Source organism: Rhinopithecus roxellana, chromosome 2 (genome assembly GCF_007565055.1).
Source record: "Rhinopithecus roxellana isolate Shanxi Qingling chromosome 2, ASM756505v1, whole genome shotgun sequence".
NCBI lineage: Eukaryota > Metazoa > Chordata > Mammalia > Primates > Cercopithecidae > Rhinopithecus > Rhinopithecus roxellana.
This window is the reverse complement of record NC_044550.1, coordinates 109,211,360-109,225,168: the sequence shown is the minus strand read 5'-3', so window position 1 is coordinate 109,225,168 and position 13,809 is coordinate 109,211,360. Positions and strand designations below refer to the sequence as shown.

The 13,809-nt window shown below is 45.5% G+C and overlaps 1 long non-coding RNA gene across 1 annotated transcript; it reads right to left on the bottom strand.

The window, feature by feature from the left end:
* Positions 1 to 5,920: 5,920 nt before the first annotated feature.
* On the bottom strand, positions 5,921 to 12,289 carry LOC115895301. Its single transcript, XR_004055508.1, has 2 exons — positions 12,085 to 12,289; positions 5,921 to 6,626 (listed from the first exon to the last, which is right to left on the bottom strand). It is a non-coding gene; the product is annotated as an uncharacterized LOC115895301 (long non-coding RNA).
* Between the last annotated feature and the right edge of the window lie 1,520 nt (positions 12,290 to 13,809).

Below are 13,809 nucleotides of genomic sequence, written 5' to 3'. Positions count from 1 at the left end.
CTCCTGACCTCAGGTGATCCACCTGCCTTGGCCCCCCAAAATTCTGGGATTACAGGCGTGAGCCACCATGCCCAGCCTGTGAAAAATATTTCTTAGTCATAGTTTGCCTGTGAGTTTCACATGCTGAAAAACGAGGTGCCCAACAAACTCCAAAGAAAGTGCAGATGTCAACTTGGAATTTTCTGGAATTTACTCGATACAATTTTCAATTATGCCCCTCTCCATGGAGGTTTCATAGTTGGTATCAGTGCAGTGACATGAGGGACATTTACATCAGGGCTTGAACATAAAGTAGATGGGCCTATGGCTCGTAGATAAATGTTCACAACAAGCTTCCATCAGTGACTTGGTCAGCAGTGGTGGGGATTTAGGAGAAATTTATGAAGAGAATTGTAAGAAAGCAGTCAGGGTGGTAGGAAAAATTACAGGAAAAGGATGCAAACCTTCTCGGAAGGCTGGGAGTTTGCATAGCTTCAGAAGAGAGTCTGGCTGAAGGCAGCTGAATTCTCTGAAGAGCTTAGGTTAGATAACAAGGGGATGTAAAGAAACTGATCTAGATAAGTTAGTTTACTTAGGCCTCAGAACCTGGCCTTTAATCATCTCTGTGGGACTACTCTCTCCCAGAAGGGTGACCATGTTAATTACCGACAAGTGTGTTGACCCAAAGCCTTTGTCATTAGATCTGTACTAAATAAATGCCTGCAGCACCAACTTGTCAGGGCCAGGGCTGCTGACTCCTTACAGCACCCTCTTCAGGGTCTGTGCATGGCCCAGTCCCCTAGCCCGCTCTTTCACTGGATACTGGTGTCTTGAGTGCATTCTTTCATCCATCATTCGGCCAGTGTGTGTGGGTTGGACCTGGCAAGAATCCATAGAAATCATGTTAATATTTTAGTAGGGTAACTTTAGGAACACAAATGTATTAGAGTGGCCCTGAGTCTAGCCCATCTTTCTTTTTCATGAGCTCGTTGAACAAACCAAAATGTTACCAGAAAGGGGTCCCAATCCAGACCCCCAAGAGCGGGTTCTTGGATCTCATGCAAGAAAGAAATCAAGGCGAAGTCTATCAAGTAAAGTCAAAACAAGTTTATTAAGAAAGTAAAGGGGGCCAGGCGCGGTGGCTCAAGCCTGTAATCCCAGCACTTTGGGAGGCCGAGATGGGCGGATCACAAGGTCAGGAGATCGAGACCATCCTGGCTAACACGGTGAAACCCTGTCTCTACTAAAAAATACAAAAAACTAGCCCGGGGAGGTGGTGGGCGCCTGTAGTCCCAGCTACTCCGGAGGCTGAGGCAGGAGAATGGTGTAAACCCAGGAGGCGGAGCTTGCAGTGAGCTGAGATCCGGCCACTGCACTCCAGCCTGGGTGACAGAGCGAGACTCCGTCTCAAAAGAAAAAAAAAAAAAAAAAAAAAAGAAAGTAAAGGGGCCAGGTGTGGTGGCTCATGCCTGTAATCCCAGCACTTTGGGAGGCCGAGGAGGGCGGATCACAAGGTCAGGAGATCAAGACCATACTGGCTAACACGGTGAAACCCCGTCTCTACTAAAAAGACAAAAAAATTAACCAGGCATGGTGGTGGGTGCCTATAGTCCCAGCCACTGGGGAGGCTGAGGCAGGAGAATGGTGTGAACCCAGGAGGTGGAGCTTGCAGTGAGCCGTGATCGTGCCCCTGCACTCCAGCCTGGGCAACAGAGCAACACTCCATTTCAAAAGAAAAAAGAAAGTAAAGGAATAGAGAATGGCTACTCCATAGGCAGAGCAGCAGCTTGAACTGCTTGACTAAGGATACTTATTGTTACGTCTTGATTATATGCTAAACAAGACATGGCTTATTCATGAATTTTCCAGGAAAGGGGGGGATCTGAGGGTTCCTCCCCTTTTTAGACCATGTAGGGTAACTTTCTGACATTGCCATGGCGTTTGTAAGCTGTCGTGGTGCTGGTGGCAGTGTCTTTTAGCATGCTAATGTATTATAACTAGCACCTAATAAGCAAGGAGGATGGCAAGAGGTCACTCTCGTCTCCGCCTTGGTTTTGGTGGGTTTAGCTGGCTTCTTTACCGCAACCTGTTTTATCATCAAGGTCTTTATGACCTGTGTCTTGTACCTGACCTCCTGTCTCATCCTGGGACTTGGAATGCCTCACCTCATGGGAATGCAGCCCAGTAGGTCTCAGCCTCATTTTACCCAGCCCCTCTCCAAGATGGAGTTGCTCTGGTTCAAACGCCTCTGACAAAAACACTATTTGGTTCAACTATTTCAAGGTTTCAATTCTGCCCTATATTTGAGGATGTGTGAGGGGCTGGACTGGGATAGGGAGAGAAGAAGGATAAATCAAGTTCCAATTTTGTATGATTTTTGTACGAATACTAGACATTCAAATAAAATATAAAGGCTATTTAAATGGAGTGAACATCAGGGAGATATGCCTTGACAGTTCATAATGTCAATCTAAAGAAAGAAAAACAGAAGTAGCATTAATATAGAGTTTACTTGGTCCAGGGTGGATGACATCTGCCCGAGACACATTTCCCATTTGCCCTGGAGAGAGCTTCGCTCAGCCTTTGTTACAAGCAGATTTTTCACTGTTGTTTGTTTTGTTTTTGGGGGGTCAAACCACTTTATTGAGGGGAATGGGGTGGCAAAGCAGCAAGGACGATGAGATCTGATGTCCTTGGCTGGGAGCTCCTGGGGTCTTCAGGTGCTGAAAGCTACAAGCAGATATCTGAAAGGCAAAGGGGACAAGTAGTGGGCTAATACAAAGTTGTATCACAGGAAGTCTCATTGGTTTACAAAAATAATATTAATGATTGGCTATACATTGTTAAGCTATAGTGTGTGGGTTATAGCGTCAAGTACATTCTTATTAGGTTAATTTGTAGCTATTATGGCAACAGCAAGAAGTTTCAGAAGATGAATACATCACTCAAAGGGGAAGTACAACCTGATTGCTGGCTCATCTTAATGTCTCTCTGGGCCTCACGCAATGGCTCACGTCTATAATCCCAGCACTTTGGGGGGCTGAGGTGGGCAGATCACCTGAGGTCAGGAGTTCGAGACTGGCCTGTCCAACATGGCGAAACCCCATCTCTACTAAAAATACAAAAATTATACAGGTGTGGTGGCACGCCTGTAATCCCAGCTACTCGGGAGGCTGAGACAGGAGAATGGCTTGAATCCAGGAGGCAGAGGTTGCAGTGAGCCAAGATTGTACCACTGCACTCCAGCCTGGGTGACAGAGCAAGACTATCTAAAAAAAAAAATGTCTCTCTGGGCCTGATAATTTTAAAGGTCTCGCCTTCCTTGAATAAAAGCTATTTTCTTTCCTCATTTATAAAGACAAGATTTAAAAAAAATTTTTCAGACTACGAAGTTGATTAATAAAGTGACAGAAAGTAAATTAGAAAGAACAAATCTGTCCATTAAGAGCAGATACTTTTTATTTATTTATTTACTTTCTTTTTTATTTGAGACAGAGTCTTGCTCTGAGCCCAGGCTGGAGTGCAGTTGGTCATGCAATCGTAGCTCACTGCAGCCTTTGATTACTGGGCTCAAGGGATCCTCCCACCTCAGCCTCCCAAGTAGATGGGACTGCAGGCAGCACCTGGCTGATTTTTAAATTTTTTTTGTAGAGATAGGGTCTTGCTATGTTGGTCAGGCTGGTCTCAAACTCCTGGGCTCAAGCAATCTTCCTGCCCTAGCCTCCCAAAGTGCTGGGATTACAGGTGTGAGCCACTGTGCCCAGCAAAAGCAGATTTTAAAATATTTACATCATTTAATTTTTGTATCAGCCAGGTTTAGGGTAAAGGGGTTGTAGAGGCCAAGGAAAAACTTCTCCTTCACCCACTGAAGGTTCACTGAAAAATCAGCTGACAAAAGACAGATTAATAGGAGAAAGGGCATATAAATGTATTAATATGTATGGGAGTCCTACAAAATATAAGAACTCAAAGAAATGGCCAGATGGTTGACCTTTTTATACCGTCTCGAGGGTATGGGGCCTCAGAGCATGGCTAAAAACAGGTTATGGTGGTAAATCAGTTTCTAATGGCAAGACAGGTTATGGGAGGGAGAGAAGAGGAGGCCTGGCCTGCAAAGGTGGTCTTGTTATGTAGATGAAAGCTCGCAGGTGGCAACCCTCAGAGAGAATAGATGAGAAATGTTTCTTTCAGCTGTTTAGAGGTGTCACTCTCAGTTAATCTTTTCTAGATCCAGACAAGGGAGGAACTCAAAGCCTGACTGTATCACTGCTGATTTTCCCGGCAGATGCAAATCTCCCCCACCAGAGACCTTTGCAGGGCTGCCCATGCTCGCAGGCCCTGTAAACAGCCATCTCAAAATATGTCAAAGAAGGGTATTTTGGGGTGAAATATTTTGGTTTCTTTCAGGGTTATGAGTTAGACCACAGGTGACATGCACATGCCAGACAAATCTGAACTGTTTCTCATTCCAAGGTCTTGAGTTCATCGCAGCGGGCAGGTAGCCATGGGGGGTGGGCAAGAAATGGGGAGGGCAGGTAGGAGCTCAGCGAGGTTTTGGTACCCGCTGCTTCTCTCTCTTCACCCCCTGCTGTAATGTAACTAATTCTCACAGACTTATAAACAATAGAAACTCTCAACAGAAACCACTTGCAAATTTTATTTCTCAGTCCTTTCCGTTTGAACTGCATCAGCAACACTCTGGAGGCAAATGTTCAAAACAGAGACACAGCTGTATTGGCTGGAAACAGGGAACTATTTCTATATGGTGCTTTCGACTATATTATGTTCTGAAACAAAAAACATATTTTTAGCTTTTTAGTAGAATCATCAGTTTAATTTTGAAAGCCTTAAAAATGGGAAAGGACCTTGGAGAACTTAAAGGTCAAAAAATTAAATACTATTGTAAACTGAAGTATGATGACATTTATAAATTGGGAAAGGAGAGCTTTCTTTCTCCTAGAGGGTTGCTGCCTGCAGGCAGCCATTCTGACAGGCTGGAAAGCGTAGCCTTGGGCCAGAAGCTGAAAACACACACTTCAAAAGAGGGGTAAAGGGAACAGGAATTTATGCTGAGCAGGCGGGTTAAGTATATACATGTTCAACCGATTACAGGAGGAGCTATGAATATTCATGAAGAGGAGTCTCGTGCATGTGTAGTAGGCTAACATGCATGCAACATGTGTCCCATGTTCACTTTGGGGTGGAGACTTAACATTTAAATGCATTACAGTTAGGCCTTATACATCAAAAGATAAAGCAGGGACACACAGGCTCTCCGTGTGCAGCCTCTGAAGACTGGCCAGAACCACGCTGGGTCGGGGGTCTCTTATCAGGAGGGAAGCTGGTTAATTGTTATGTGGACACTGCAAAAGGCTGGGGAAGCCTCAGGTAGTTCTTGATATCAGCACTGGAGTCTTTTGAAAGAGCCGGTTTTGGCTGGGTGCGGTGGCTCACGCCTGTAATCCTAGCACTTTGGGAGGCCGAGGCAGGCGGATTGCCTGAGCTCAGGAGTTCAAGACCAGCCTGGGCAACATGGTGAAAACCCATCTCTACTAAAAATACAAAAGAAATTAGCCGGGCATGGTGGCATGTAGTCGCAGCTACTCAGGAAGCTGAGGCAGGAGAATTGCTTGAACCTGGGGAGGTGGTGGTTGCAGTGAGCCAAAATCGAACCACTGCACTCCAACCTGGACGATAGAGCAAGACTCCTCTCCAAAAAAAAAAAAAAAAAAAGGATAAGAAAAAAATATAAGGAAAGAGCTGGTTTCTGTTTAGCCCCTAGGGAAGAAAGCCTAAGGGGGTTAGCAAGGTGGGGGTGTGCAACAAGGTACGTCTGACCTCTGACCTCCCATCCCCTCACAGCCTAGAAATTAGTTTTCAAAGTTACATGGGGAGTCCCCTTGACCACAATAATGTGAACCCAGAAAATCTGAGACAGGTCTCAGTTAATTTAGAAAGTTTATTTTTTCAAGGTTGGGGAACGCGCCCATGACATAGCTTCATGAAATCCTGACGACACATGCCCGAGGTGGTTGGGGCACAACTTGGTTTTATATGATTTAGGAAGACGTGAGACCTCAATCAATATTCATAAGAAGTACATTGGTTTGGTCTGGAAAGTCGGGACAGTTTGAAACAAACAGGAAGACTCAAGCGGGGAGGGAGGGAGCTTCCAGGTCACACAAAGGTGATAACAAACTGTAGCATTCTTTTGAGTTTCTGATGAGCCTTTCCAAAGGCGGCAATCAGATAGGCCTCTATCTCCGTGAGCAGAGGGATAACTTTGAAGAAAATGGGAGGCAGGTTTGCCCTAAGCAGTTTCCAGCTTGAATTTTCCTTAGTGATTTTGGAGGCTCAAGGTATTTTCCTTTCACAATGGGATCCATTTAATCCGTTGTGGGGGGCTTAAGATTTTATTTTTATTTCTCACTATAAGTGAACATAGGATATGGAAATATAATAAACTCCCATAGAAGACTGTTAGATTACAGATGTTTAACAGAGTACTAGGTTTTGCCTCGTCTCTGGCATCTCCCTTACCACCACCTTCCAAGACTTCAAATCTCCATCACTTCTCCAGCATGGGGCCCTCCTTCCCCCATTCTCCACCTTCACTAGGCTCTTCTGCACTGGCCAGTTATATTCAGCTACTGAACAAAATCCCTCATCCCAAACTTTTTGGAGACATGGACTTGAGGTTTCCTCCTGTCTTCTTGTTTGGTGGCCCTACGATTAAACCTCTTTCTCGGCTGCAGGTGGTCGTCTTGATGTACTGATTTGATGCATGCATTGTAAATACTGCCTACAGGTACAAAGACGAGTCCTTTGCTACAGAATATATATATATATATATGGTCATTATCTTAAGCAAATTAATGCAGGAAGAGAAAATGAAATATGGCATGTTCTCACTGATAAGTGCGAGCTAAACATTGGGTACTCATGGACATAAAGACGGCAACAACACTGCGGACTCCTAGAGGGAGGAGAGAGGGAGGGGGCAAGGGTTGAAAAACTCACTGTTGGGAACTATGCTTACTATTCGGATGGCAGAATCAGTCACACTCCAAACCTCAGCATCATGCCATATACCCATGTGGCAAACCTGCACATGTGCCCCCAAATCTAAAATAAAAGTTGAAATTATATTTTTGAAAAGCATATATATATATGTATCTGGTTTTTGTCCCTGTTCCTGGCACAGAGTTCCTGGCACAGAGTTTCCTAAACCCTTGGAATTGCCTAAGTGATGGGAGTCTTTTTTTCTTGAGACAGAGTCTTGCTCTGTCACCCAGGCTGGAGTGCAGAGGTGTGATCTCGGCTCACTGCAACCTCTACCTCCCAGGTTCAAGCGATTCTCCTGCCTCAGCCTCCTGAGTAGCTGGGATTACAGATGCCTGCCACAACGCCTGACTAATTTATTTTTGTATTTTTAGTAGAGATGAAATTTCACTGTGTTGGCCAGGGTGGTCTTGAACTCCTGATCTCAAGTGATCCACCCGCCTCAGCCTCCCAAAGTGCTGGAATTACATGTGTGAGCCACCATGGCAGGACTGATGGGAGTCTTTTGTTATTCATAATGAATTCCTTTTGATCACATCTGCGTTTATGCTAATTAGGTGGTCTAGAGTGTGGCCCCTAGGTACTCAGGATGCAGCTGGTCATCAGAAAGACTAAATGTTTAAAAGGTTGGAATTTTCACTCTGCCCCTGACCTTTGCCTTATGCAAGGGAAAGGGGAAGCTGGAGGTTGAACTGTATAGAAACTCCAGGCTGGTGAATACATCGGTTTTGGAAGGCTGGTGCCTGAGAGGTGGCAGGGCTGCTCCATGCCCCTCCCCCATGCCTGGTCCCGTGCCTCTCTTCCATTTGGCTGTTCCTTAGTTGCATTGTTTGTCTTAAGTCGGTAAATGTAAGTAAAGTGTGTTCCTGAGTTCTGTGACTCATTCTAATATGTTATGAAACCTGAGGAGGAAGCTGTGATGAAGGCATCCCCACAGCATTAACAAGAATGAAACACGGTTATAATTCAGCATCTGTCAGGCTGCGCTCTGGCCCCTTCCTCATTGCTTAAAGTCTCATAGCACCTGCCACCGACCATTTGCATTCCCGTTATTCCTATAGACAGGATCTCTGACATTAGGATCATAAGACTTTTGTTTGAGGATTGCTTAAGATGTTTTTCTCAGACCCTGAATTCCAGCGAAGCAGCTGAAACAACCACTGTGAAGACCCCACAGAGGAACCAAATCAGTGTGAGAATACAGCTTCTTCATCTTCCTGTCCCATGACTTCACACTGCACTACTCAGCCAATCCACCATCTCCACACTTCTGCCCACTCCAAAACCCTTAAAAGCCCAAACCCAGGCAGGGCGTGGTAACTCAGGCCAGTAATCCCAGCACTTTGGGAGGCTGAGGCAGGCAAGTGGATTACAAGGTCAGGAGATCGAGACCATCCTGGCCAAGATGGTGAAACCCCGTCTCTACTAAAAATACAAAAAGTAGCCGGGCGTGGTAGCGTGTGTTTGTAGTCCCAGCTACTCGGGAGGCTGAGGCAGGAGAATCGCTTGAACCCAGGAGGCAGAGATTGTAGTGTGCTGAGATCACACCACTGGACTCCAGCCTGGAGACAGAGCCAGACTCCGTCTCACAAAAAAAAAAAAAAAAGAAAAAAAGCCCACGCCCCCAACTCCTTGGGGAGATGAATTTGAAGGTTCCCTCCTGTCTTCTTGTTTGGTGGCTCCACGATAATACCTCTTTCTCTGCGCAGCTGGGGGTCTAGTGTACGGACTTGATGCCTGCGTTGGGTGATGGACCTATTACAGTTTCAGCATGAACCCCTGAATTATAGCCAGTGGGTCAGAAGTGCAGGCGGCCAGGCCTTGCAACCAACATCTGAAGTTGTGGGGGTCTTGTGGGAACGAGCCCTTAACCTGTGGGGTCTGTGCTAACTCCAGGCAGACAGTATTAGAATTGAATGCAGGATATCCAGCTGGTGTCTGGAGAATCAGACAATTGATTGTTGGCATTGAGAAAACATTCCAGACACCACGAAAGTAGGAGAGAGAGGCAGATGAAAGTTTCAAGTCCAAACCTGAGTTAAAGAGAAATAATAAAAACTGCTGGCCAATGCAGTCTTCTCACTTGGTTCACGGGTAAGACAGAAAGGACTGTGACATAGACATCAGCAGCGTTTCTTCAGGTGTGATCCTAGGAACAATGGCATGGGGATCACCTGAAGTGCTTGTTAGACCCTGACGAAGATTCTCTCCCTCGCCGATCTCTAAGCCGGCACGTCTGAACTCTCTTCTCCACGAGGCTCTGACTTCTGGACTTCTTTGTTCACCTTTGCATTGTCCAATTATAGCCAGAAGCTTGCTAAGTCAGTTTAGCCAGAACGCCCCAACCTTGCTATCTGATTGGGTTCCTCGTCCTCCACCAACCCCCAGGTAATGTCTGATCACTCTGGCCTGCCTTCAGCAAGAAGCCTGTTAGAGTCAATTTAGCTGGAATCCCCCTGTATCCCTGATGTCGCCTCTGATCCTCCCGCCACCCCCACCAACTCCTCAGCTATAAATTCCCACTCTTCCTTGTTGTATTTGGAGTAGAGCCTAATTTCTCGCCCCGAATGACTGCAAAACCCCATCGTGGCATTCTCTACAGCTATCGCAATCCTCCCCCTGAACAATGTCTGCCTTATCCTTCTTTATCAAGTGCCATGTACACCTTTTTCTTTAACAACATGAAGATTCCTGAATCTCTGCATCTCTTTAACAACATGAAGAACCAGAATCCCAGAGTATGAAGACCTGGCATTGTCATTTTTAACATGATGACAATGATGTATGTTAAAGTTTGAGAACTATGGCCTGTCAAAATGAAGAGTTGCGGCCATGTGTGGTGGCTCATACCTGTAATCCCAGCACTTTGGGAGGCAGGAGGATATTGTGAACTAGGAGTATGAAACTAGCTTGGACCAACATAGAAAGATCCTGTCTCTACAAAAAATTTTACAAAACTGGCAGGGTGTGGTAGCACACACTTGTGGTGCCAGCTACTTGGGAGGCTAAGGTGGGAGGATAAGTTGAGTTTGGGAGGTTGAGGCTACAGTCATCTGTGATTGCGCTCCTGCATTCTAGCCTGGGCAACAGCAAGACTCTGCCTCAAAAAAAAAGTAGAGCTGTGAACAGTCTCTACACACTCAAAGTGCCTTTTACTTTTTTTTTTTTTTGAGATGGAGTCTCACTCTATTGCCCAGGCTGGAATGCAATGGCATGATGTTGGCAACCTCTGCCTCCAGGTTCAAGTGATTCTCCTGCTTCAGCCTCCTGAGTAGCTGGGACTACAGGCACCCGCCACCATGCCCGGCTAATTTTTGTATTTTAGAAGAGGTGGGGTTTCACCATGTTGGCCAGGCTGGTCTCGAACTCCTGACCTCATGATCCTCCTGCCTCGGCCTCCCAAAGTGCTGGGATTACAGACGTGAGCCACTGTGCCCAGCTGCCTTTTACTCTTATATACAATATTAGAGCTGAAAGGGCCTGAGTCTTCAAATGTGGACAACAGAAGTTGTAATTTGGCCAAGATCACTTGATCAGTGGCCTAACAGGCTGGAATCCAAATATCCTAGGCCACACACCCACATGCCTACTGCATTTGACTTGAATCTGTTCTCCATTATTTCTTAATCATCTATGCAATGGACCCACAGACTTTCACACGTGAACGTTCATTTTTTCTTGCTCTGGATCAACTGAAATTCACACAAATCTGAAAAGAAATGACTTAACTTGGAGTATTTATTTTATCTATGGAAAGTTCTGACATCTCACTGATAGTGATGACACAATAACGGGCACAATGAACATGTTTTGTAAAAGGGTTTCTAAGGGACAGTTCAGTGCCATTTCTAGTCATGGCTGCTTCTCACTGCCTGAGTCTCACCAAGGAGGGAAATTTTTTGAGTTCAAGTTTATTTCAAGTAGTAAGTGAAATTTTATTTTAGTGGATTAGAGTATTGCTTCCCAAATGTGGTTTCAACCTGCAAAAGGTTAGATCCTGAGGAATGTGTGGGTGTGTGCATGTGTGATAAGCCTTTCCTTGGAAGTAGTATCCTTTTTTTTTTTCTCTCTTTTTGAGACGGAGTCTCGCTCCGTCTGTTGCCCAGGCTGGAGTGCAGTGGTGCAATGTCAGCTCACTGCAAGCTCCGCCTCCCAGGTTCACACCATTCTCCTGCCTCAGCCTCTCGTGCAGCTGGGACTACAGGCACCCACCACAATGCCCGGCTAATCTTTTGTATTTTTAGTAGAGATGGGGTTTCACCATGTTAGCCAGATTGGTCTCGATCTCCTGACCTCATGATCCACCCACCTCAGCCTCCCAAAGTGCTGGGATTACAGGCATGAGCCACTGCGCCCAGTGTATTATCCTTTAATCTGGGATTATGTCCCTACTTATTTTGGGGTTGAGAAGAAAATGAGGAGGTGGGAGTTAAAATGTCTTTCTTGTTATGAATAGTGGGTGACTGCTTTAAAAAATGTTATCTGGCAAAAATGAGCAATGGATTTTTTTCAAATCCATAAAATCAAAAGTTTGTAAACACAACTAAGTTACAACACATCTTTTTTTTTTGAGACGGAGTCTCACTTTGTTGCCCAGGCTAGAGTGCAGTGGCGTGATCTCGGCTCACTGCAACCTCTGCCTCCCGGGTTCAAGCAATTCTCCTGCCTCAGCCTCTCGAGTAGCTGGGATTACACGTGCCCACCACCACGCCCAGCTAATTTTTGTATTTTTAGTAGAGACAGGGTTTCACTATGTTGGCCAGGCTGTCTCAAACTCCTGACCTTGCTATCCGCCCACCTCAGTCTTCCAAAGTGTTGGGATTACAGGCGTGAGCCACCGCCCCTGGCAACATTATTTTACTACTATGTTCCCATATACTGAATCTCATTTTAGTATAAAATCAATGTCCATACAGAAGAGCACACACCCAACATCGTCACCCTTAGTTCACATCATTTCTATAATGGTCTCCTGATGCCCCTTCATTCTTCTTAGTCCCAGCATTTTCATGACCAAACATGTGCCCCTCCAATTCAGACAACCTGTTTCTGACCACAGCCCCCATCATTTAGTGTTAGTGTTCCACTCCTCCCACAACAGTGGATCTTCACGTCCATCAGCGCTATCGGACCATGGATCACACGTCTTATTCCCTATTAGTCCCTTCTTTTCATTTCTCTGTCTATCCAGCTTAGAGTCCATGGTTCATCAATTCAGAAAATCATTTTGCAGTACTCCAAAATCTGTGGCTCCTCTGTCTTTTTAAAATCAGTGTGGACAAAAGCCCAAAGTTGGACAAAGCCAACACATGCAATATCCATGGCAGCACCCAAACCGCCGAGTGTCACCGGGTAGATTCACACAGCCGCACAGCCTGGAACCACTGCACATTTGTAATCGTTGGTTTCAACCGGGCCCCTACACATGGTACAGCGACCTTACTAATCTCTGGTCAACTCCCATTCGTGACAATGATTCTTTCAAGCCTGCATTACTCTTCTAGCCCTCGATCTATCATCTCCCTAACTTTGAACAGAGTTCTGTCTTCTGCTTCAGAGAAAATACAGAAGTTACACTAAGGGAACTTCCTGCCACAAAACTACAAATTTAACTTCACACCAGCCCATTAAAAAAAAAAAAAGGTTCTTTTCCTCTTCACACCCCACCCCCAGCTATGCTAGAATTTACTGCTTGGGGTTCTTAGGAACCCTGTACTCTCAGTTACCTTTCCCTCTAGTATTTTCAGTCTTAAATCTCCTAACTGGATCCCCACCATCTGCATTAAACCTATTCAAATCTCTCACTTAAAAACAAAACCCCCAAGTCTTTCAACTCACCTTCTCCTCCAGCTCCTTCCCTCTCTCCTGTGTGGAAGCTCCAGTGTATCTAACCTGTCTCCTTCATCATCTGGGGAAACCAGCCCCTGGTATTTTACACAGGTTCTTTTCTATTTCCCTAAGTGTCAGCCGGTCTGAGAAATAAAGGGAAAGAATACAAAAGAGAGAAATTTTAAAGCTGGGTGTCTGGGGGAGACATCACATGTTGGCAGGTTCTGTGATGCTCCCTGCGTCGCAGAACCAGCAAGTTTTTATTAGCAATTTTCAAAAGGGAGGGAGTGTACGAATAGGGTATGGGTCAGAGAGATCACATGCTTCAAGGGCGACAAAAGATCACAAGGCAGGAGGTCAGGGCGAGATCACAAGGTCAGGGCGAAACTAGAATCACTAATGAACTTCCATGTCCCACTGTGCACACATTGTCATTGATAAACATCTTAACAGGGTTCAAGAGCAGAGAACCGGTCTGACTAGAATTCGCCAGCCTGGAATTTCCTAATCCTAGCAAGCCTGGGGGCGCTGCAGGAGACCAGGGTGTGTTTCATCCCTTATCTGCAACTGCATAAGGCAGACACCTCCAGAGCGGCCATTTCAGAGGCCTCCTCTGGGAATACATTCTTTTCCCAGGGCTGTTAATTATTAATATTCCTTACTGGGGAAAGAATTCAGTGATATTTCTCTTACCCATTTTTGGTAATAAGAGAAATATGGCTCTGTCTTGCCCGGCCCACAGACTTTAAGGTTAGCTCCCTTGTTCCCTGAAAATCACTGTTACCCTGTTCTTAAGGTGCCCAGATTTCACACTGTTCAAACACACATGCCCTACGAACAATTTGTGCAGTTAATGCAATCATCACAGGGTCCTAAAGCCACACACATCCTCAGCTTATGAAGATGATGGGACCAAGAGATCAAAGCAAAGACAGGCAT